Genomic DNA, 26,798 nt, shown 5'->3' with positions numbered 1-26,798 from the left:
CTTTCATCTTCAGTCTGCTTAAGGTTACCTATATGGAAAGTGGGGATATTAAAAGTAGCTATTATTATTCTTTGAAAGAGTCAGCTATTTACCTATTCCCACTTCCCCATGAAGAAGGAGCATTTAGTTTCTGTTCCCTCCCCTACTCCCAAAGAAGAGAACACCCTCTAGAGAGGGGTGCTAGTGAGAACTAGAGAGAGTGAGGGCTCCCCAAAGTTTCCACACACTTGGCAGTACTCAAACCTACTATTCTCAACAGGCGACAAAAACTCCTGGAATTTGAGATGTTAATTGAGTGGTTGGTGGTCACATCCTCAGTGGAGTCTCAAACATATTTTATGGGGGATGGAAAAAAAAAAAAAACACAAGCATGTAGCCTGCTAGAAGAGCAGAACTTGGAGATTTCATAGCAATTCACAGAGAATTCCCAGAGGCAGAAGTCGTAAAGTAAACCATCACTCCAAGATGTCTTGTAAAAACAGCAGTTGGTTTTAGAAATATTTAATCCCGAATTCCACTGAAGTGCACATGGTATTTCCTGTTTCTGAAAACACAGAAGAAAATTAAGCTCTGCTTGAAAGAAAGCAAGCAGAGCCAGATGTTGGGGTCGGGAATGATCTGCAGAGCCTAACACTCATGTGGCGGCAGTCGGGGGAAATGCGTGACAGCTGTCTGAAGCCATGGGAGCCTAATTTCTCTTGGCGAGGAAAGAAACAAAGTGTAGGGGCTGTTTTATTTATATATACAAGCAGACAGCTGAGTGCAAGAGACAGTATTTTGGTTTCTAAAGCCAGTAACAGCACTTTTAAATATTATTTATATTCCTTTGCCATACTTTGTCCGAATCATTTATTCAAGGAATGTTCGGTATTCAACCAACTACAGTACCATTCTAAAGCGATTTTTTTTCCAGAAAATACTACACTATTAGATTTTAAAACTAGTTATAGGCAATGTGATGGTAGCTTGCTTTGTCTATGTTAATAATTAGAATTTTAGTCTGAAAATAAATGACTGGGGTTCTTGATGAAAAGAGCCTTGGGCAGACAGGAGTGATCACAATCTGCTTTATCTTTTACTCGACCCTACCCTCAAATCTTTGGTCAAACTGGTTTGCATTTCATTGCTCCACCATTCTCTGTACTTTCTTGCTTTAGGGTTTCACTATTTATTATTATTTGTGTGTCCCTGTGTTATTTAATTATATTCAATTTGATTTTATTCTAATAAAAAATTTTCATTTTAACTATTCATTCATTCATTCATTCATTCATTCCCTCTCTTCTTTAAAATTGAAGTGTAATTGACCTACAACACTATGTTAGTTTCAGGTGCACAACATAGTGATTCAATATTTCTATACAGTACAAAATAATCACCATGCTATGTCTCGTTACTGTCACCATACAAAGACATTACAGTACTATTCACTATATTCCCCATGCTATACATTTCATACCTGTGACTCACTTATTTTATAACCACATGTTTGTACCTCTTCATCTCCCCATCTATTTCACTCATTCCCCTACTCCCACTTCTCTGGCAACCACCTGTTTATTCTTTGTGTCTATGAGTCCATTTCTGTTTTGTTATGTTTGTTCATTTGTTTTGCCTTTTAGATTCCACATATAAGTGCAATTACACACTATTTGTCTTTATCTGATTTATTTCACTTAGCATAATACCCTCTAGGTCTGCGCAGAAGTGACATCACCATCTCAAGATGAAGAAGAGAGCAATTGTATCAAGTGATTATGCTCATATCAGTCAATCTTCTCATGTTGGTTTGTGATCGGGGAAGTAATCAACACATTTTAGTATGTTTATCCCATCTCTCCAGCTGGACTGTATGCTTGTGGGAATCAAGTCCACATTTCCCATGTCTTTACATTTCAAACTATGTCTAGTGAACTGTCTTAAAAACCCCGAAGTACTAATGACATGCTTTATGGTTGATATGATGCTGTACAAATAAGTACTTTTTAATTAAAATACTCATTTTTCATTTCATGTCTATTTAAGAGCCTTGTCTCTTTGGACATTAACACTTTTTTCCTCTCTTTATTTCACAAATAGGAAAAGCTAAGCCATAGATAAGCCTCTTTCCTAAAAATCTCAGAGTAGTCAGGACCAGACCTGAAATTAAAACTCCATCTCACTTGGGCTTCTAAGCCTGTCACTTAGCTTGCCACACCTTCCTTAAGTATTAAGAATTACTGGTCTTTTTCAGTTCCAACCATTATATGGATGATGACAGACAATGATGTGGCCCTCAAAGTTAGAAGCAGGTTTTATTACTCAAGGGGAGCTTATCATTCATCTTAGAATTGTTCACTTAGCCTTATGTTTATGCTAGTAATTAAACTCAATGTCTTCTTGCCAAATTAAGCCAGTGAATCACTTATCCTGATAGGAAAGGTTAGGAATCTCTCTTCAGATTTTCACCCCTAAAAAGGAAAAGAAATAGACATCAAGCATTGCCACAAACAGAAATAAGAAACGTTTTAAAAAACCCTCAAGAATAGAAAAATCACTGTATTGCCTATCAAGCAGGTTAAAATTTAATTTGCTCTGTTGAATTGTAGCTGAACTCACTCTCTTGAGTCTTTTTCATGTTCTATATCAGAACTGAAACAATAACTTTGCAGCCAGAGGAATTTCTAATGACTATGGGGGATAACCAGTTAACAATTTGTTTAAGGAGGGAGAAGAGAATAGAAATGTTGTTTTATTTTATCTGATTTAATGTTACTCTTCAGAAGTAATTACTTGCTTTGCTAACACACCAAACGTTTACTTTATTACCAACAGAATCTCTGGAAAGAGATTCTGGACTTAGGGACTAGTCATTACTGGAACATACTATTTGACAGCATGCGATCATGCCCATTAAGAGCTTTAAATTCCCCTCAAACATGTGGTAGGAAAGGTCAACGTTTATTTAACCCAGTGCTGAGTACTAACAAGCTTGGTAATAAACTTGCATTGATAAGCTGATTCTCGACACATTTCCTGAAGAGCTTTATCTAAATGGCAAACATGGGCAGGAATGATTGTTTCCTGCAGTCTTAAGTTTAGACATCCTTGTGACACTTTCTCTGAGTCAAAGCAGATGATTTTAGTGGAAATTTTGTAGTTAAAAGAAAGGTTCACAGTCCATCCCTGCTGGAAGACTCCTGGATAAATAGTGATGTCTGTTCCATAGAAGCTTTTGTACGTACATGTCCTCAAATGAGAGACACCTGGGTGATTTGACTTTTCAAGAGAAGGTCTCAGAGACTGGCCTGATTTTATGACAACAGTGTTCAGTTCCAGAGGCGTCCAGATTGGTTCTCTTTTGAGATTCACTCTGATTCCAAAATTCTAGAATTCCAGAGCATGTCCAAGTGAATCTAGACTCTTCTGAATTAGGAATGATTCAGCCTGCTGGGCTGTAGACTCACCTTCCCGGGACCACAGGAGAATTGATAGAAGCTTGGTTAGAAAAAAAAAAGTGGCCTTGGCTAGAGAATTCTGTATCTGCTACAATAGGGACCCCCAAACAGTTTTCCTTTTTTTAGGAGGGAGAGTCGATGATGAGATTCAGCCCCCAGCACGTGGGTAGCAGCGTGGGCTCTGGGGGATGGTAACACAAGCTATGTGCTGGCTCCCATTCAGGGAGAGTGACTCACCTGAGTGGTGGGCTTGGAAGAAGAAACCGGGTGTGTACAGCCCACGCCCTCCTCTTCCCTTTCAGGGGGGGAGCCGCCGGCAGGAATGAGCGTCCTGCCTCAGGGACTGGTTGGTTCCCGAAGTCCAGCATCCCCTGCAGCAGAGAAAGGTAGCCTCTAATTTTGGAGAAGGCGAGCGTGTGGTATCAGGATGCCTGCTGGCTCATCAATGTATTGTCACATCCCCTGATAGCACCTTTATTGGTAACAAATGCTATATTGTGGTCTCCATAGACCTAACTTCTCTATCTATGCTTTAATTTCTTTGGAATTTAAGTGAGGAAAAAAAGTCATGAATTACTGAGTACCCTTGATTTCTGACATTCAGGAAGAAGTCGTTGACCCTTTCCCATGGGGCCTCTGGTTTTCCAGCTCAAATAAATAGGTTTATACTGATTCATCTGCCTTGCCTTCTTTCATCACCCCTAACGGTCCGCGTATTTTTCAGGGTGACTGTGGACTAATGGAACTAATCCTCACATAGACTTCGAATACTTTAAAGCTGAGTCAATGAGTGGAAAGAATTTAATTTAATAATAAGTTCATCCTCCACGTGTGAAGTGTGCTGTAAAGAGATATCAGTGAATATGCTCATACTTACAAATGTTTAATTTTATGTATGACTTTAATGCTAAAGGAGCTTGTTCTATGACATTGTCATGGGACACACAATAGGAATAAAATGCATGTTGAAATGGGACTTGTCTATGCAATATGAGATGCCTGCCATTCAACTAATTTATAAAATAAAGAAAAAATGAAGTGGAAGGAGACCAGGTTCAAATACATACTGCCCACTAATGGCCAAGCTGGGTGCAAATGGTGGCTTTTGATTGTCCTAGGTAAGCCCTGGAGCTGACGTCATTCCTAAACAACATACAGCATAGCTTACATGTTGACTGCTTTTAAATCCGGGGCTCCCACAACAGTGTCATCCTTTCAGCTCAATCTGGCAAACATTCAACTGACTCAGACTTTCTCTATGCCATGTTCTACACTCTGTGGGCAAAAGAGCAGTGAACCAGATAAATATGGACCAAACCCTCAGGGAAAAACAATGGAAGGAAGCCAACTGCGTTTGTTAAATTTGTAATTATTAGCAAAGAACTATTTTCTAAAATTAAAAGTGCCATGATTTAAAAATACGTATTATAATTTTGTATTGCTTTGTTTTTTATATTAGGAAAAAATTAAGAAAAAAAGACCCTGAGTGTTCATCAATAGAAGATGGCTTCATAAATTATTGTACTTCTATTTTATGAAATATGCAGTTATTTGATAGAATGAGGTAGATCCAAATAAAAGGATTGGGAAAATGTAATGACATGTTAAGAAAAAGTTAGTTATGTGTACAATTCCATTTTTGTAAAAAAAAAAAGTACCAATGGTATGTATACGGATACCGTATATGTTAGCTTTGCACAGGGAAGGGGCATACCAAATTTGTAACAGTGGTTACATCAACTGGGCAAACTTTCGAATTATAACTCAGAGAAGTAGTACTTTTAATTTAAAGCATTGAACCAAATGCTTTACTAGTGAACAAAATACAAATGTTTAGCGGAAGAAAAACCCAGAAAACACCTAAACTAAGAAAAATAAACAGGAGTATGGTAGAGATGAACGGTAGTGGCCAGAAGATGAACACAGGAGAGAAGAACATTCTAGGCAGAGGGAACAGCTTGTGCAAAGGCTGTGCACACGAAGGAGCATGGCGGTGCGAGTAGATGAATGAAGTCCAGAGCGCGTGGATCTCAGTGTTGCGGGCTCACAGAAGCAGATGATGCTGGAGAGGTTCCTGCGAGCTGGAAATCACGTGAGACATGAAGGCTGTGTTGAAGAATCTGCAGTGTTTCTGAAGAGCAATTAGGAAGCTACTAATGGTTGTAACCAGGTGTGCCACTCCCAGATCTGTGCCTTGGGAAAAGAAAAAAATCACTCTCATTGTATTCGGAAGACTAGACCACAGAGGGGCCAGGGTTGATGCATTAGTTTTCTATTGCTGCTGGAAGAAGTGACCTCAAGTTAAGCATTTAAAACAGTATCACAATTTCCATAGGTCAGAGGATCGGGCACAGCAAGGCTTAGCGGGGCTCTCTGTGCAGGTCTCACCTGGTAAGGAATCAAGGTGTCAGCTGGGGCTGAGGGTCTCATCTCCAGCTCACAGGTTGTTGGCAAAATTCACTTCCTTCTCCTGCTCTACATGCAGCCCCACTTGTGTTTGAGCCAGTAACTCCTCCAGGTCAAGCCCTCACGTTTCCAGTCTCTCCAACATCCTCTGCAGCTGCCTCTCTCCTACATCCTCCTCTGCCTTCGGCTGGAAGGCAGCTCCACTTGGAAGGGTTCATGTGATTATACTGGATTCACCCGGATAATCCAGGATACTCTCCCTACTTTAAAGTCAAGCTCACTAATAACCTTCCTTACTTCTGCAAAGGCCCTTTTGCCATGTAACATAAGTTATTCACAGGTATGACATCAGGGACAAATGTCATAGTCACAATTAATTCTGCCTACCTCACTTGATGTAGGGATATCAATTAGAAAGTTATAGTAGTTCAAGCAGGAGAGGTTGATTACTTGATGGTGTTGGAAGAGATGAGGGAGGGGAGAGTACATGTTAGAGGAATCTTGGGGAACAAGGGAGAGAAAGATGTAAAGGAATATTCCAAGGTCTTTCTTGCTTGCACAGTTGGATGAATGGGGAGCTCACTACCTAACAATTCAATTTACTCCATTTTTGGATGGTTCTCATCATGTGTTCTTTTTCCCTGGACCTCCAGTCCTACTGCCCATTTCCAGCCCTTCTCCATCCTGCATTTCAAACTGACGTTGCTTCTCCATTTCTGCAAAGGAGCAGTACTCCTGCCGATGCTCCTGGCATCTTACCGTGATTGGAAACAAATATTAAAGAAGATCTGTTTCTTTAGTCATCTGTTTCTGATTAAATATTATGTATGTTTGGCTCATAGAAATCCATTCAATATTGATATATAAATCTAAATAAAAGTCCCAAATCAGAACTAACCACTATTATAAGTTAGAATTTATTCATTTTGGTTATTTCAATGTTTTTTTTTTTTTTTTTTACAGAAAAGTGATAAAATACACTCTTCTACAACTGGATCATTTTCGTTAGTGACATATGTTGGCAATCCTTGTATGTTATCATATATAGATTTTTCTGATTCTTTTAAGCTGTGGCATGCTATTCTTTTTTTAAATGCATGTGCCATGACTTATTTAACCTGTTGCTTATTAATGGCTCTATAGCTTGCTTCCAACTTTTGCTGTTATAAGCAATGCTCTAATTGGTATCTGGGTGCAGGCATCTTTGGCCACTTGTACGATAAATCCCTGGGGTAACTTTCTAGATTTGGAATTGCTGAATCAAAAATCATATGCATTAAACATTTTAATTGTTAAAACTGTCCTTCAAAAAGACTGTTGTAGTGTTTTGTTTTTTTTGTTTTTGTTTTTGTTTTTTCTACCTAATCTGAGTGTCAGGTGGAGGAAGAATATGACTTCAGGTAGAACTAAAGGAAACACTCTCAATGAAAAAAATCCAAGATGAGATCAATGTTACCTCCTAATGCAGCCTGGAATGTGTGAGATTTAACAAAGATAAAACATTTGTCCCAGTGCTTCCAGTACTGTGTTCCATACTGGGAAGAGTGTAACGGTATCAGGGTAATTCAAAGAATAGTAATTGAGTTGTTTTCTCAAAAGCCCCTTGGCCTACTTGTTAAACATGAAGCTAGTACAAAGCGTTAAGGGAGCATGGTGGGTGGAGGGCTGATGAGTTTGGGGAAGGTCTCTCATTTGAGCTGAGTCATTTTGATGAGCAAAATTTCAGAGGGAAAGTGTTTTTGTGGAATTACCCCGCCATAACAAAGAATGAAATTCTACCATTTGTAGCAACATGAATGGACCTAGAGAATATTATGCTTAGTGAAATAAGTCAGACAGAGAAAGACAAATACTATGCGATATCACTTATATGTGGAATCTAAAAAAAAGTAAAACAAATAAATGTATATGGCAAAACAGAAATAGACTTACAGATACAGAAAACAAATTAGTAGTTGCCAGGGGGTGGGGGGTGGCGTGAGATAAGGGTATGGGACTAAGAGCTACAAACTACTACGTATAAAATAAATAAGCTACAAGCATATATTATACAACATAGGGAATACAGCCAATATTTTATACTAACTGTAAGGGAGTGTAATCCTTGTGGACTCTGCTCAGACATGAACTTCTTCATGTGCCAAAGGCAACCAATCACTCAGTTTTCCACATGGTTCACAAAGGTGCTTTCTTTCCCGAATGATTCCAAGACTCCAGACTTGGTGGGAAATTATTTCAAAGTGACAGCTGCTGATCAAATCCCCGTATTTACTTTACAATATGAAAGGACGAGGTTGTGCCATCTCTTTCATCTGCAAAACTTTCCTTGACCTCAAAAAGAACATTATAAACAACAGCACTTCACAGGATGTGGAATGAAAACAAGTTATGAAACCAGTGGATATGGGGCAGTGTAGGAAGAGTCGTCCAAGGGATGAACAAACAAATCCCTTTTCGTTAAAAAGAAATTCCCTGTTTACACTCAAATGTATAATTATTTATCAAGTTACTTTGGATTTTGAAATATCTTTAATTAGGTGGTCATGTGGTCAGCTCTAATATTCCTTAGTTTTTATGGTTCTACGTAATTTCTCTTAAATGTAATTTTTGTTCTTACCAAATCAGAGTGGTTGAGAACTATCGCTGAACATACTCTATTTAGTTTATCTATAAATTCATATTTTTTACTCTAAATGTTGATATGTTTATAATTAGTAGAGAAACTAATGGGAACATAGAAAATCAGAATAGAAAGTCCACTATGAATCCTACAGAAATTAAATATTAAAAGTAAGCTGTTAAAAACTTAGAGAGAGAAAAAACTTAAAAATATAATGTTTGGAAATTATTGAATTGGCTTTATGTATTATAATTACTATTCTCTTGTTAAACATTAAAAGTAATTTGGGATAAAAGAGGAGAAATATTTTCTTAAATAAACTACTGCTTCTTTTCTTTTCTTTTTTTTTTTTTACTAAACTCTTTAATAAAGCTATAATTTCTTACGTGAAATGTTAATAAAAAGATTGCAAGTCTAACTAAATTCTCCATAAACTCTGCAGGGTTATGCCCCATAGAAGATGAATAAGTGGTATTAGTATTCTTTTTTTTTAATTGAAGTATAGTCAGTTACCATCTCTGGTGTGCAGCACAATGTCCCAGTCATGTGATTCATTTTCATATTCCACATATTCTTTTTCATTCAAGATTATTGTATGATATTGAATATAGTTCCCTGTGCTATACAGAAGAAATATGTTTTTTAGGGATGTTTAATTATATGAAATTAATTAGGAACACTTGATTATATGAAATGTTATTTCATGTTGTTATTGGTATCATTAAAGGGCATAAATGTTAACCTTTCAATAACAAGCATTTTCTTAATTACATTTGATCTGAGTTACTAGGTCAGTCCCATACTAAATTATTACATGCACATGTGGTCCTGAGTTCTCCCACAGTTGTTTTTCCTTTCTTTTTTATGGAGGTACTGGGGATGGAACCCAGGACCCTGTGCGTGCTGAGCATGCGCTCTACCATTGAGCTGTACCCTCCCCAATCCCTGTCCCATCTACTTCTTAGTGATGACTCAGTGGCAAGGTTTTCCATGCCTCCTCCAGTTTACCTTTGGATCCCCATCACCCACAGAGGGCCTGGCAGAGAGTGAGGGCAGAGTTAATGGCTGCAACGAGCTGCATTAGTGCAGTGTGCAGCAAGCAAGGAAGCGGGTGCCCTTACAGAAGCAGAGATCTCACCAGCAGGGTGGGTGCCAGGACATCACAGAGAGAATTACAGAGACCGGAAAAACAGCAGGAGGTGAAGGGACAGATGGCAGCATGCAGAAAAAAAAACAGAGGGGAGATACTTTACTTTGCAGTGGTCGGTTGGATTGGATTATTTTTGGCCCCACAACAGAGGTAAAAATATTAATTGGATTCAAGTTAACAAGTCTTTGTTGTATGCTCATTTTTGCAAAGAGCTATCCTCACTTCTGTGCTTGAGACCAAAAAGGAGTAGGATAAAAGTAATTTCTAGTTGCAAAGTAATTATAATCTAGTTGGGAACACATGTATAAACACATGAAATAGCTTAATTAGGACACGGTGGAATATGAATTTGAATTTCTTTTTCCTTCTGCATTTAATTTACCCATGAGTCCTGATGGCTTCAGCTGCAAAATATATTTCAAATCTGTCAACTTGTCTCCATCTTCACTCACAAGCTTAGTCCAAACCTCACTTGTCGCCCTTGTACCTGCAACAACCTCCTTCTGGTCCCTCTGACCCTAATCTTGTGCCCTCATGGTCTATTCTTTACCCAGTGCCAGAGAGTGTTTTCAAAAAACACAAATCCTGTTTTATCATCTCCTGCCTAAAATGCTTTCATGGCTTCCGGGTGCTCTCGGCTTCAGAGCCGAAGTCCCTTAGTGAGGCAGACTAGCCTACCCCTCAGATCTGTCTGCACCAAGCTTCCCATCATCATCCACTCCCCTCCAGCCATACCTCCCTTCTTTCTTTTCCTGGACACTTCCATGCTTGGTCCCTTCTTGGGACCTTTACAGATGTTCATTCTGCCTTTGCACCCCAACTTTGAAGGGCTGATTCCTTCTTCTCATTCGGATCTCAGCTTAGAGATCATCTCCTTGGTGGAGTCTCCCCACCACCTCGACTCTCCAATCTCATCTATCAAGCCCCTCTTCAGCCACGTTTTCATATCACCCTTTTACAGATCTTCACAGCACTTAGCAGCATCTAAAATAACTTTGTTTTGTGTGTGTCTTTATTGTCTCTTCTTCCCCCCAGGGAATGTCAGCTCCCCAAGAGCAGAGATCTCTTTTTTGTTTAATGGAGGTACTGGGGATTGAACCCAGAACCTCGTGCATACTAAGCATGTGCTAATACCCACCCCGGAGAGCAGAGATCTTGTTCGTGTTTTTCATCACTCCATTCCTGGTGCCCAGCTGATGCCTTGTGCATAGTCAATTCTTTTTATTTTTATTTATTTACTTTTATTAAAGTATAATTGATTTACAATGCTGTGTTAGTTTCTGGTATAATGTATAGTGATTCAGTTACACATACATGTTTATATTCTTTTTCATATTCTATTCCATTATGGTTTATTATAGGATATTGAATATAGTTCTCTGTGCTATACAGTAGGAACTTGTTTATCTATTTTATATACAGAAGTCAGTATCTGCAAATCCCAAACTCCTAATTTATCTCTTCACACCCCACCCCTTTCCCCTTTGGCAATCATAAGTTTGTTTCTTATGTCTGTGAATCTATTTCTATTTTGTAAATAAGTTCATTTATGTAACTTTTTTTAGATGCCACAAATAAGTGATATCATATGATATTTGTCTTTCTCTGTCTGACTTACTTCACTTAGTAAGATAATCTCTAGGTTCATCCTTGTTGCTGCAAATGGCATTATTTCAACCCTTTTAATGGCTAAGTAATGTTCCATTGTGTGTACGTATAACACAACTTCTTTATTCAGTCATCTGTCAACGGACATTTAGGTTGCTTCCATGTCTTGGCCATTGTAAATGGTGCTGCTGTGGACACTGGGGGTGCATATATCTTTTTGAATAAGAGTTTTCTGTGGATATATGCCCAGGAGTGGGATTGCTGGATCATATGCTAAATCTATTTTTAGTTTTTTAAAGGAATCTCCATACTGTTTTCTATCCACTTTAAATAGTTGTTGAATGAATGAATGAAAAGTACGACCTAGTGGAAGACAAAGAAAAGCAACTGTAGCTCAAAGTAGTAGAGGAAAGTTCTTGGAGGAAGGAAGATTGTTTTAGCTGTGAAGAATGGCACGGGGAAGCAAAAACTTAGAGGCAGGAATGTGCACATGTTTGTCAAAGAGAGGATCCTGGCCTGCCTGGAGCAGAAGTACACAGAGGAAAGGATGAGGTGGGTATCATGTCAGGGGGTGGAATTTGGATGGAACCAGAGGACAAAGGAAAGTCATTACACCACCAAGTAATATATATGCATTTTGCCTCAGGTGGCAAGCCATTAAAATTCCACAGGGCACCTGAGATCTAGGTTGTCTATTTATCATCTTTTTTCCAATTCCAACAAATCTGGAACAAATTATAGTCTCTGAATCATGACCATAATAAAAAATATTTTTGATGAGGCCCCTATATTTCGTATTTATACCCATCATGATGATTTGATTTGATTTTTTGGCTCCTCTGTTTCTCATGAAGTGGTCCACTGTTTTGATAAAGCAGCTCCCTAAGTGATTCAGTCTAAGAAAAGTTTTTATTTACTTGACATTTTATTTTCTCTCAGGAATGGCCCTTATAGAATATGCATTTCTTTTCCCTGAATGAAATAATAAATGTCAAAGTACTTTGCAAACCATCAGGCACTAAGGAAATGGAAGGGGGAATGATCATTACCTGCAAAGGTCTTAAGGGATGTAAAGTACAGAAGGCATCAAGTCTCACTGCCCCGGTTTTCTTGCTTTTTATTGCAATAAGATGGACTATTTCATTACACCTGGAGATTATTTTTTGCTACAGTCAGGAAGCAATCATGTTTGTCTGTACATCACCCAGTTACTAATTCTAAGGAAATGAACAAAACCCACGTGCTTCTGAGAGAAATCTCGGATGAACAATCACTCATATAACATATTGTTTGTTCAGGAGAAAAAAGAATGAAAATTCTGCTGATTTTAAGAGCACTTATTCGACTTGTAAGGGAAATGCAAATCAAACCCTTAATGAAATAGCACCTTATACCAATCAGAATGACTATCATCAGAAAGTCTGCGATAACAGATGTTGGAGAGGATGTGGAGAAAAGGGAGCCCTTTTACACTGTTGGTAGGAATGTGTATTGGTCCCACTAATTTCCTCAAAAAAGTAAAAATGTAGCTGCCATATAACCCAGCATATATTTATCTGGGTATATGTCTGGAAAAAAATGAAAGCACTGATTCAAAGAGATACATGCACCCCAGTGTTTATAGCAGCACTATTTACAATGGCCAAGACATAGAAGCAACCCAAGTGCCCATTAACAGATGATTGGCTTAAGAAGATGTGATATACATGCATATAGATATATCTATATATTACTCAGCCATAAAAAAGAATGAAATATTGCCATCTGTAGCAAAGTGGATGGCCCTAAAGAATATTATGCTTAGCAGAATAAGTCAGATAGAAAGACAAATATTATATGATATTATTTATATGTGAATTCTAAAAAATAATACAAATAAGTGTATGTACAAAACAGAAACTGACTCACAGACATAGAAAAAAAAAACTTACGGTCACCAAAGGGGAGAAGGAGGGAAAGAGGGACAAATTAAGAGTCTGGGATTAAAAGATACTATAATAGATAAGCAACAAAGATTTACTGTATATATAGCCCAGGGAATTACACCTACTATTTTGTAATAACCTATAATGAAATATAATCTGCAAAAGTACTGATTCACAATGCTGTGCACCTGAAACTAACACAATATTTTAAATTAAAAAAATTTTAAAAATCAAAAAGTACTTTTTTCTCCTATTCCCTGCTTGACTCTTTTCTCCTTAGTGTGGAATGTCTATATACAGCATCAAGAACAATTTCTGTGAGCCCCTAACCTTGCAACTGTGAGCTGCAGCGACTGGGAGAATTTAGTTTTGTGCTCTAATAGTGAAACTGTTCTGTTAAAGATTTCAAGGAACATATTCAAAATATAAAACTATCCTGCGTATGGAATCTTTGTCTTCCATGAATTAGCTCAATCATGGTTCCTAAACATAATATTTTTGTGATCGCACTGATACTTTGTGGAATTATTTTTAAGTGATTATTTTTTCATTGCACAGATGTCATAGGAGATACTAGTCCTAAGCGATACCAGGGCTCCTGGGTCCATCTCCAGTGAAAATCAAGCCTTAGCTTTCATTTGGGACCGGGATAACAAGGACTGGAGTGGTTTTGAGCTCTGACCTGGATAGAATTCTGGTGAAATGTAGGTGAGCTGAGGCTGGTGGGGGCAGCTCTATCTGAAAAAATCTAGGAAAACAGGGACACAGACAAGAGAATTTCAGTGAAGAGGCAAAGGAAAAGGCAAATGCTTTTTGGGTGGATCAGTAAATGGAACGTCAGAGCAAATGTAAATGTTTAAGAGAAAAACGGAGGCAAGGATTCTATGCAGTTACTGAATGGACTGGGATTAAAACATATCTGATAGGCCAGATAAACCTGGACTTTGAATGCAGAATAATCAAAAAAATAATAATAACCAATAGCTATTGAAGCTTCCCATGCAGCAGTTACTACACTAAGCATTTTCATGAAGTATCTTGTATTATCTTATTAATGCTCTCAAATCCATGACCTAAGAGTCAAGCTTACCCTCACTTTATTGTCAAGAAAACAAAGATTTAGGAGATCAAAGATGCTTAAGAGATGGAGCCAGGACCCAAACTCTGCCTGTCTGATTGCAATGCCAATGATAGATATATTTCTTGAAGACATAATACGGTTGTGATACATAGCAATTTGGAAAATATAGAGAAGCATATACAAAGAAGTTAAAGTTAATTTTACCTTGTAAAAATAGAATAACATAATTCTTCAGATAACACCCATTCCTAAAGGTAGCTGATGTTAATGCTTGAGTTTATATGGTTCCTATATATGTGGGTAGTTATTTAGTGCATGCATTTCCTCCCTTAATGTAGATAATCTTATAAACAGTGTTCTACTATATTAAAATATATTATTAAAATATATTGTAACAATATTTTATTAAATATATTATTTAAGAAAATGATACCATTCAAAAAAAAGAAAATTATGTTTTTCCATATTGGTGCATCTTTTCCCCCTGAGAAAAATCAATGCTACAAAATATATATGTACGATGTGCACATACATGCATATACATATGATATATATGTGAGTACACGCACACAGTGTGTGTGTGTGTGTATACATGTACATATACATATATGTGTGTATATTAATAGATACTGCCAATATGGGGTTGTACCAACTTATATTTTTACTGGTGTGTAAGATCTCTCCTTTATTCACATCTTTGGGAAAACTAATTGTTACTGATTTTAAAAATTTTAAGAAAGACACAAATGAACTTATTTACAAAACAGAAACAGACTCACAGACATAGAAAACAAACTTATGGTTACCATGGTGGGGAAGGGGGTAGGAAGAGATAAATTGGGGGTTTGAGATTTGCAGATCCTAACTATGTATAAAATAAACAAGTTTCTATTCTATAGCACAGAGAACTATATTCAACATCCTGTAGTAACCTATAATGAAAAAGAAAATGAAAAGGAATGTATGTATGTATATGTATGACTGAAACATTTTACTGTATACTAGACATTGACACAACATTGTAAATTAACTACACTTGAATAAAAAAAATTATGGTTCTGAGAGTGGGAAAACATCTCATTTGTTTGCCTTTTGGGTTGTTATTGAAGATAAATATGTTTCACATATTTAATGACCTTAACATAAATACATTTGAAAAACATGTTAACATAAATATTTTTTCTTTTAACACTGTACTGTTTTCTGTGTATCTGCAGTTTTCAGATATATATCTTTGGAAACATCATTACTTGGCAGCGTGAACATTGCTTTGTGCTGTAGTTTTGCACACATGCATCACATTTAACAAGGGCAGTAGGGATGGATAGTGTTGGAGGAAGAATGGACGTGGTGGAGGTAGAGTTGGTCCAGTGGAAGGGGGACACTGGCACAGCATGTGGCTATGTTAGATAGCCGTCCCAGAAATATTTCATGATTAAGGCCATTGGATGGAAATGCTAATGTCTGAATGCTCACAAAAGAATATTTCAAAGCACTAATCTTTGATCATTTATATACTCTTATTAGGAAGTTTTTGTTGTTGTTTTTTACATCTAGGTTTCTAATTTGTAAAGTGGAGATAAAATTTCCTTTCCTTTTAAAAGGATATCTTGCATATTTAAAAAAAAAGACAGGAAAACATCTTTACTCCACAGTAGGATCATTGTCTTTATTTTTTTTTATCACTGACATCTTCTCAGTCTGATCAAATCCATTTCAAATCCACCTACACACTCTTTTCCTATCCCTCTTATAAAATCATATTTTTTTGAATAGTGAAAATAGCATCTCTTTGCCATTCTCCTAGATTGTCATTCAATTGTCTCAGGCTTAAGGAAGGATATCTTACTCTGAAGTCAAGATTGAGAATTGACTGAGTTGTCTTTCAGTTAAGGACTGAGGCTCGGAGGCTTTTATAAAGAAATATAAGGCTCTAGAATTTTGCTTTCTTTTGATTCAGAAAAATCTAAACCTCTTGTCCTTCCGGGCATTACACAAGGCACATTTGTTAAATCAGGACCTTCCTGATAAAAATGGACGTGGTTTCTCTTGATAATTTGACCTATTTGAATTCTGCTGGGCTGCTATGCCTATGTCTGGAGGGTCCGTCAAAGAGTGGTATTATAAATCAAAATTTAAAAATCCACTTGACTTTATTAGAACTGTGATTCATGATCCATTAGAAGTGATCCCCCAAATTTTCGTCTAATCAAATGTGGCTTTATTAACCACTATATATTTTTAATAGTCAGCTTGCTCTATTCATTGTCATTCAAGGTTGTGCCTCTGGGGCCGTCATAAATCCCTTGCCATGCTGTCCTGCTTTATAATCCCAGCATAACATTTTGCTGTCTCCTGCTGTCAAAACATTCCAATCTGACTCGATGGAATTTTATTATACATACAATGCATCCCTCTCCAGTCGACACAGTAGCAGAAATAATTGACCACATCTGAGAAGTCTTTTTCTCCAAGCACCTGTAGTAATTAAAACTCTAAAAAAATGGAAAATCCTTGACAATAGTGTTCATCATTCAGAACTTCTTTTCATAGGCACAGCAAACAAGATGTGCACTGTGTACAACGGCTAGTCAAAGATGGATGGATAATGGAAGCTTTATTGGCTGAATCTTCCTAAGGGTTCCACTTGTGAGCCAGCCGAGATGTAATTCATTGGATCCATTAGTGGTCCCCACACCCGTGGCAGGTTGGCATGAAAGACCCACATTTCCAGGCCTCATGAAATGATAGTTCTTATATTGCCTGAAACAAAAATGATTCCATACTACCCTTTGTAGAGATTGCATGCAGGCTTGCATTGACTTTTCCCTGGCTGCTTTGCAAGACATAGACCTTCTCCCGATGTGTGGATCACACTTGCCAAATAGGTGCTCCATCCCAGGGTCTCTGGCGTTTCACATGGGTGGCTGTTAGGAAGATACTCTGAAGGGTGTAGAAACTGAATGGTTACTAGAGATTTAACCAACAGGGTAGACTTTGTATCTCTTACGCGACGCTTGGAACACAATATGACATATTCTGGCTGAGAAGTGCCTTCTTCTCATTTTCTATTTTTATGTACATGCTATCAGAGAGGGACACAGGAAATCCATGACAGCCCAACCTAAGCTGTTTGGAGACGAGGCTAGAAATTGTTTCTAGCAGGAAACCACATGTATTTTGAAATCCGGTATAATCTGCATCAAAATTCCCTCTTCCTCTTTGTCCCACAACCACAGTCAGTATACTCTTTTACTAGAGAAATAGGCTGTTTCTTTCTTTTTCATAGGGGTACAGGAGCTGTCTTTATAATGAAATGAACTGCTTGCTGGTAATAAAGCATTTGCTTTCCTGATGTGTTTTCCCATCATTCCAATTCTTTGAGAAAGACTTAATTTTCATTTTCATATGGATATAGACTCAGATTTTATTATTATTATTTTTTAAATCTACAGCTTCCTTAGCTGTATCAAAGATGCAACCCAGGAACCGATTCTTAAAAAGGAAAAAAGGGAAAAAGGAAAAAAGCCTTTTTATTGCTTCTAATATTGGAAGACACTAGAAGCACAGAAAAAGAAATACGTTTGCTTTTGTTTGTCTAGGAAAGCAGTGTCATGTCATTGCAGAAAGGACCTCAGATGTATCATAGTATTTCTGCAGGAAAATTGGACTTAACTGTGATGTGTGCCTGGGTACCACGGACCCAGATTAGAAGCACAAAGTTCGTTATTGTATATTATGTATCTCTTTGATGGGCACAAATTTAGTGTGTGTCACATAAAGGGTAAATGAGCATAAGCCCAACACCATGACCTGAAGAAAGGAGGGTCCAACCAGGGTCAGAGAACACTTTAACAAATTAAAACCACACAGCAATTATGAGACGTTCTTTCCATGTGTTGAAACACAGAGATAGCAAATGCTGCCCTGACTGTGCATTTGAAGGGTTCAATGATAAACATCTTCTCCGGGTCGCCAAAGAACACTCTTTCATGAAGTTTTACATTCTAGAGGGTAAGAGTAGAAAACATCAATTCTAGAATTCTTTAGTTGCATTTATTGAGTCTTCCTATATGCCGGGCACAAAGAATGGTGGGTGTCACATCATCACTAAATTAGAACTCACAGTCAGATGAGTTCACAAGGACAAAGTCACGTGAACATGTAACCCGGATAAATGTGATGAGTCTGGGGAAAAAGTAGACCCAAAGTGCTATTGAACAAAGGCAGGAGTAATTCACCCTGTTTATTTTTAGAGGGGTGTACCTGCTATACCACTTCCCTGTTAATTTTTTTAGAGCCCTTATCATCACGTGATAGAGTATCTATTTACTTGTTTCTTAACCATTTTTTTTAAAACAGTGTGGACCAGCCCCACCTTGAATGTTAAGTTACGTAGAGCCTCTGAGAATAGACCCTTCTCAGTTTCGTTCACAGCTCTATCCTGGTGCCTGGGACAGTGGCTGACACACAGGAGCTGCTCAATAAGCCTTTGTTGAGTGAATGAAAAGAGCGCCAGCAGTGAGCCAGATGCTGTATCCGACGCTGGAGATACAATGGTGAATGACACGGACAGTCAGCCTGACCGAAGGCAGCTTACATTCTAGGAGGGGAGAGATGGACAATACGCATAGAAGTGCGGTGACTTCACACGCAGATGGGTGCTGAGGACGGAGCGAAAAGGGGTACGTCGCCGAGGGTAGAGAGGGAGGTAGCCTTGCTGCAGAGGACAGAGAAGGCCTCTCTGAGAAAGTGATCTTTAAATTGACCCCGAGATCATGAGGCACAGGAAGCCACGTGCAGACAGAAGGGAAGAGGATTTCATGGGGAAAGAGAGAACAAATCTAGGCCCTGAGAAGGGGAAGAGCTTGGTGACTGTCAAGAACCAGACAGGCTAGGCTAGTGTGCCCAGAATGAATGTACCCAGCGAGAGGTGAAGGGGTGGGAGGTGTCAGGTCACAGAGAAATGTAATCTGATTTATGTTTTGGAAAGTAAATTTGCACTTATTTGCAGTTATTGTGCAAAAGGCGCTTGTGAAGGAGGGTCAGGGAGGCCTTGTTAAGATGTAGGAGAGGTGTGTTGGCAGCTGGGACTAAGGCAGTGAGGACGGCAAGGAGTGCTTGGCACTGGGACAAACTTTGAGCGTGGAGCTGACAAGACTCAAAGAAGGATGTAAGGGGAAGATGAAGCACTGAGTGGACGGGCAGCTGGGGGTGACAAGCAGTTTGGTTTTAGCTGAGTAGAAAGTATAACCAGAACCTTAGAAGAGGACAGTGAGCTTCCTGAGGTCTGTTGTTTGGAAGCCTGAATCAATGGACTAGTTAAGAGGAATCCTCTGCAGGTGACGTGTATAAATGATACTGGAATTTGATCACTGAGGGTGAGATGCACTGGGCAGAAAGTCGGAGAAACAAGGATGAGAAGACAGTGCTAGCAGCCTGCTATTTAGAGTAATAAAAAAAAAATCACTGGAAAGAATAAAACTGAGAAGTGTTACAGAAAATTGGCAGCCCACCAACTGTGCCAAGACACTGCCAAAACACCGCTCCATTAGTCTAATGCAGGGAAAAAACCACTTAACCCTGGGGGGAGCACCACGTAGACAATATAGCCAACAGACTGACTGCGCTTCTCACATTTTAGTTATGCTTATTTTCCTAGTACAGACAGAAAACTTTCTTCAAGGATTGGATGTCATGCATGAAGAAAGGGGAAAAAAATCTGGATTTGATTTCGGACTTGGTTTCAGATCAGTGGGGACACAAACACAGTCCACAAATGCATGACCTGAGAAACCAGGGGGAGGGAAAAGGGAGACCGATGTTATTTGAACCAATGAAAAGCTTTCTTTTGATAATTTAATTTCATTTGAGGTTAAATTTAATTTTCATTTTATTTATTGAATTTAAATTTAATAAAATCTATATTTTATATAAATTTAGTAAAATGTATTTATTAAATTTGATTTTCATTTGAAAACTAATTTAAAACCTTTACCTTTGGCTTAGCAAATGTTTTCATGTTTACATTTAAATGTAAGAGGGTGTGGTTTTCAGGAAGTTCATTTAAATATAATGAATTAAAAGGGTGCAAATAGGACTTAAGAGAGGCTGGGGAGCTACTTCATTTCCCAGCATTGATTCTTACTGAGAAGAGATCACTTCTTTGATTCTTCTGGAAAGATGATCTTTCTTAAGCCTTCCCAGGAAGATTATGGGAAGAAGCTACGTTTTTGTGTTTAATATCATGAAAAATGAATTACGAGGTCAACAAAGCTATATTTAAGCTCATTTATTTATTCATTTGACACATATGAATTACACTGAAGTCCAGAAGTATGTGATAAATATTCAAACATCTCTGAAGTCAGGAACTATATCCAACGCATCTTTCTAGCCCTTACAGCCCTGAGGACCAGTTTGTGAATTAAATGAATGAGGCTGGCAAAGGGAAAGGTGACTGACTGTGGCTGGAATAATTTAGAGAAGCCTCATGGACAAAAGAGAATTTTAACTTGTCCTTCATCAGAGGAATAGTCTCTCTGGAAATTAAAAGAGGTAAGGAGTTACAGGTAGTAATAATTTTGGAAGTAAGATTTTCCTCCTAATCCCAAAGTGGATGGATTGATTTAAGATTATTCATTCATTCACTCGACAATTGACTTAGTACCTACTACGTTGTAGGCACTGCGCTGTATTTTAAACAGACTTTGTAAAGAAATAGTCACAATCTCTGCCCTAGTGAAACTTAGAGTCTAGGGAGGGGGAGACAGATAAGAAACAAACAGACAAATAAATAAGCAACTGAACTGAAAAACAACAACAAACAAAAGAAATCCAATTTTTTCTTGTGATGAGAATTTTTAAGATCTATCCTTTTAATGACATTCAAACATACAATACAGTATTATTAACTATAATCACCATGCTGCACGTTACATCCCCAGGATGTGCTTATTTTATAACTGGAAATTTGTACCTTTTGTTACAAAACATTCCTAGCTGTATGTAGTGATGGTTGTTAACTAGACTTATTATTGTGATTATTTCATAATATAGACATATATCGAATCATTATGTTGTATACCTGAAATTAACCTGATGTTATATGAGTAAAGAAAAAAATCCAGATTATTCTGATAGAAAATATTGAGGGTTTGGTCAGTCAGGGTGATCAGGGATGTCCTTTCTGAGGAATGACACTGAATCTGGGGGAGGAGCAGCCAACCATCCTAAGAGCAGAGCCTTTTTTTGTGGGAAGGAAGGAACCGAGGGGGCTGAGTTCCAGGCAGAGGGAATAATGCAAAAGCCATGAGATAGGAAATATCTTGGCTCTTTGGGGAGTTGAAAAGAGGATTTGTAGCTCAATTTTGAGGCTTGGGTTTGAATAAAAATGGGATATCCAAGTGGAGATCTCCTAGAATAAAGGAAATTAACAGCCTAAGACGGGGGAAATGTCACTGGTAATATTTATTCATTTCGTAAATATGCACTGAGTCATTCTGGGCACTGCGGAGAGAGCTGTAAGAAGCTTGTGCTCTGGAAGGGGAAGACAAATCAGAAAACATGTAACTCAATACAGTTTAATCTCAGATCATGAGAAGGTGCTGTGAAGATGACACAGTATCATGCAGGTGCTAAAGATTGCTTTAAATAGAGAAATCAGAGAAGGCTCTTGGCTGCATGACCTGGAAGGAGAGCATTTCCACAGAGCATGTGCAAAGGTCCTAAGGTCTGTAGTTCTATGAAGATCTTTCCAGTGTCACAAAGGATGGGAATATTCTCATGATCCCCTTATCCCATAGCATGCAAGGACCCCTCACTCCATCATATCCGTAGCCAGCTCATCATCTCTGGGGAGCCAAGGTCATTTTTGTATGCCTCACCTCCTCTCTCTCCTTGACTTTTGTCTCCCTGTCACTCTCTACAACGTATCTTCCCACTCCAGCTGTACTGCCAACAACACCTCGTCCATCTTGAGGCGGACACCGTGAGGTTCTATGAGCTGTAAATTGGAAGGAGGCCCAATAGCCAAGAACAGGAACCCCGTGTGGCCAAGGAGGTTGCTTCAGGAAATGGGTGTGTATAAATGTAGGCTTGGTCACAGTTCACTGTCAAGCCTGAGATTCAGTTCAACAGCATATCACTGAGTTCCTGTTGTGGGACTCTGGGCCAAGTGCTTGCATCTTCCTAACAGATGTGTGAACTTCTCCCTGAGAATGTGAGCTCTAAATATGGAAGCCAATGCTCAGTTACCTAAGTTCAGGATAAGAATAAAGTGAAGAATTAAGTTCTCAAAGATAAACTGCAACTTTATCAAGTTGCAAAATAAAGATGAACTGAGTTATCAAGTTATAATTTAATGAGAAACTATTCAAAATATACAACTATATTTTCTTTTTAGAATTAAAGGATCAGACTCAACAAACGCTCATTGAACCCTTACTATATACCAACTACTCTACTTGGGAAACGAATTTGATTCTTACAGTGGTCCTTTCATTTCCCCCATTTCCCTGGCAAGGGGTAGGGAAAAGCCCAACACTCTGGTCTTGTTCTAGAAAGAGGCAGAGTGGGGATGTGAATGCAGGTCATCTGACGACAGGTCCTGGGGTCATCTCATGAGACATGAGCTCCTGCTTAGCATGATGACAGTATGTGGGGAGGCAGCTTGCGGAAGAGTACAGAGCAGTAATGGTCATGCCTGGTTCAGACTATGAGTTAGAATCTCATCATTACTTCTTTCTAGTCCTGTGAGCTTGGGCCAGTAAACTTTCCTTCCTAAACCTCAGTCTCCTGATCTCTAAAATGGGAACACAACTAAAATCTACCTTTCAGGGTTGCTTAAGGGTTAAATTAGCTTCTTATGCCAAGTATCCAATGTTATGCCTGGCACACTTGGTACTCAATAAATGGGAGCTAACTACCACCTCAGAGGAGAGAATTTTATGCTTAAGGTGCTCATTTTAAGCTCTATCACATCTGGCAGTGGGCAGGAATCTATGACACTGTCCACAAGACAGGTGCTCCTTGCCCTCCAGCCCTCTCCAGGGACAGTCAGCCCCCCAGTCACCCTCATTAAAGCATACACTTCCGGTGTCTGCAACCAGGGGCAGAAATGGCAGGGGTGCTTGAGTGGCAGTCAGCAGTGACACTCAATGTCTCAGGCATGTCCACAACTGGAAGTCACTTGTCAGAGAACCCTGAGGTTTCCAACTGTAAACCCTCACATTTGAATCAAAGTGATGCTTTTTTTTTTTAAACATAATTGCTGCCCCGTGGTACCTTCTAGAACTGAGTAGGATGACTTACATAAATATCTCACACACCGTGTCAGAACATTTAAATGTGCATATTTGAATCAGGCTCTTATCGAGAAGAAATTTATTTCTAACTCCATTTAAGAACTTTTTTTTTACATACTCACCCTATCAAATGCCCTTCCAAAAAAAAAAGTTAAAAATAAGTCAGTCATGTGACGTTTGAAGTCAGAAAATACATGAGAAAAGAAAAAAAAAGGGAAGTGAATTGTTTTAAGTACATCAGAAAGATCTTACGTATTCAAATACTCGTTTCTTTTTCTCCAAATCAATATGCAGTGTTCAGCACAGAGAACTATCAGAGAACGACTGAATATGAAATAAAGCACAGAAGATAACAGCGTGATTACAACACTCAATTGTGCAGCTGTGATATCATCCCCTCCCCCTCGGCCCTGTCCCCTCCATCAGATTGGTTGCTACGTTAATAATTTAGGCTTAAGAGACCAGAATTAATGCATTCAGTTTTGTGTCTGATGCGTTGGTTTTCTGTCAAAAATTCCTGACAGAATTAACAGCCAATGAATCAGGATAATTAGAGATGGAGTGAGGTAGCGTTGGAATCTCTGGGCACACCGTCATCTGCTGGAAACAGGGCTTGGGCACAAGACCACCTCCCTCCCCATTCTTCTACAAAGGCAACAATTGTCAGCTATAAATAGGCCACCAATTGAATTTTTTCCTTTGAATAATGAATATGGAGGGTGATCTTCCTCTGGTTTGATGAAAAACAACTACTCCTAAAATCAGATGAAATCTGGGGAGGCAAATGGAGGGGGTGTTAGAAAGCCACCAGAGATTGACTAAGTTTAAATTAAGAAGAATATATAGCCTGATCATTTTACCGCTTCTTTCCTTTTTTTTAAGATGATGAAGTAGTTTTCATTTAATAGAGAGAAACTGTGAAATAGACAAAGATCCTCCAGAGAATGTTCCAGTTCATTCAGCCTTACAGAAAATAGGGAAGTGTTTGGGGGAAGAGGACAGAAACACAGGAAGCTGACTGCTGGAGATGAGAACGTGGACCTGCAGCATTTTCATGCAGAGTCTCAGTTTCTGCCTCTCCCCAGACACCGTCTCCTGCTTTTCCTCTGAAGCCTTCACTCTTGAACAGGAATGTGGAGGAAGCAAGAAGGGGAAAGCCAGATACAAGGGTCTGGCTGCCCACGAAGGAGAGAATCTCCCTTATGGTCAGAAATCATTCATTGTGATGACCTTTCTTTTTTCATCATTTCCTCCAGAATAGCTGAGAATTCAGAGTTCAGCTGCTATCAGTGGCTAAAATCTTTCTATTCCAAAGCTACTTCTGGTTTCTAATCCCATGTTGGTTACCCTCATGTAGGTTTCTTTACTTGCTTCTGAGAAATTTCCTTAAATCGAGAAAAGACGTTCAGAGGGAGATAATGCTATCATGGATCCTCCTGGGATCTAAGCTGGGACCACTGTGTCTGTGAGGGATTTTTGAAGCTCGGTTGGTGAAGGTCACATTCTAGGCTCTCTGACTTGTACTTGTACTTGTACTTTTGTACTCAGCTTTGCCATGGGCGGCTTTCTGAGGTTGGCTGAGGATGCCAGTGGTTAGATGTCAGCAGTAAGTTGTCTTCAAAAAGGGGGTGAGGTGGGGGAGCAGGAAGGTAAGAAGCAGATGAAATCAAAAAAGGAACATATCTCCCTTGATTATCTCTTTTTCAGTGGGTGGGGGTTGGTGAGCAACGAGTGTGGGAGGTTAGGAACAAAGTTGATGTAATAAATTACAAAACTGGCTGTAGCAAAAGTGGTGTGAAATACACCATCCACCCTCAGAGAAATGGTTTCCCTTTGCCCTGGGAAATTGCTTACCATAAAGATGTTGGGTAATACCTCTGTTTTATGACAATGCATGACAGATTTCCAAATGCAGTTCCTCGCTATTACAAAGCACCAAGACTTCTCTACTCTGATTTACAGCTCCAGGAGCATCGACAGACGTAAATAACTAAATAATTAAATACGCACATAAATCTTTTCTCCAGCCCCCCATCTAAAATGTTCATTTTTTCTGAAGAGTGGAGAAGATGAATTTTTAATGCTACTAAATGAGTTAGAATAAAACCTAAGTATAGGCACCTCTGAACATTTGACAGAAAGTATATTCTTCCTCTCCTTACGACAGTGGTATCTAAGGCCCCTTCCTCATTCAGCTGTTACTCAAGCTTCAATAATCCATTAAATAAGAAGGGCTAATCCTTGAAAAGCATTAATTGAAGTGTCCTCTATTGTGACCAACTAAACTTAATCAGAAGCAGGGTCAAAAATCGAATACACTTTCAGCTCTTGATTATCCATGGAAAGAAAAACAGTATCTAATGTGGATTACATGGTAATGACTACGTGATTCTAGGCAGTGTTTTTATTTGATTTTTAAAAATACATTATCTAAGTTTTTACCCCAAGAATAGAGAGCATATTGTTGCATCATGTTTGAGGTTAAATCAATTGTGACTGAAAGATCTCATTCCAGTCTTTTGCACTTAGTAAGATAATTGAATTGTAGGACCTTAGCCTCCTGCAGGCTCTTGGTTAGGCTTTGGAAAAAAGTCATGGATGGGTGTGTGTGTGTGTGTGTGTGTGTGTGTGTATGAGATAATTCAGCATCATTTTGAAATGTAACTTCCCCATGCTGTTTCCTAGTGTGGTAACATATAACATTTACATATTTAGACATTTTTTAGGAAACTTATTTTATTAAGTATGGTTGCTTTATATTATACATATTTTTACTGAAGTATAGTTGATTTACAATGTTACTAGTTTCAGGTGTACAACAAAATGATTCAGATATATATATATATATATTTTTTTTTTCAGATTCCTTTCCATTATAAATATTGAACAAGATATTGAATATAGTTCCTTGCGGTATACAGTAGGTCCTTATTGTTTAACTATTTTTAGTATAGTAGTATGTATCTGTTAATCCCAAACTCCTAATTTCTCTCTACCCGCTGCTTCACCCTTTAGTAATCTTAAATTTGTTATCTATGTCTGTGGGTCTGTTCCTGTTTTGTAAATAAGTTCATTTGTGTCATTTTTTTAAAAAGATTCTACATATAAGTGATGTTATGTCATATTTGTCTTTCTCTGACTTACTCCACGTAGTGTGATAATCTCTAGGTCAATCCATGTTGCTGCAAGCGGCATTATTTCATTTTTCAAACAAGTTTCAAAAATAACAACAAAAAGATACTAGACTTCCAATTATGCTCCTCCTT

General features: G+C 38.4%; 1 long non-coding RNA gene across 2 annotated transcripts; it reads right to left on the bottom strand.

Moving 5' to 3' along the window:
* Positions 1–2,269: 2,269 nt before the first annotated feature.
* Positions 2,270–6,123, bottom strand: LOC140690285 (uncharacterized). 2 transcript variants are annotated; one of them, XR_012065500.1, is made up of 3 exons: positions 5,826–6,123; positions 3,675–3,808; positions 2,270–2,450 (listed from the first exon to the last, which is right to left on the bottom strand). It is a non-coding gene; the product is annotated as an uncharacterized lncRNA (long non-coding RNA). The 2 variants fall into 2 exon arrangements; XR_012065501.1 differs by lacking the exons at positions 3,675–3,808; positions 5,826–6,123 and adding an exon at positions 3,225–3,309.
* Positions 6,124–26,798: the final 20,675 nt, after the last annotated feature.

This window comes from Vicugna pacos, chromosome 29, assembly GCF_048564905.1.
Source record: "Vicugna pacos chromosome 29, VicPac4, whole genome shotgun sequence".
Classification (NCBI taxonomy): Eukaryota; Metazoa; Chordata; class Mammalia; order Artiodactyla; family Camelidae; genus Vicugna; species Vicugna pacos.
The sequence above is the reverse complement of the archived record's forward strand: the minus strand, read 5'-3'. Positions and strand labels throughout refer to the sequence as shown.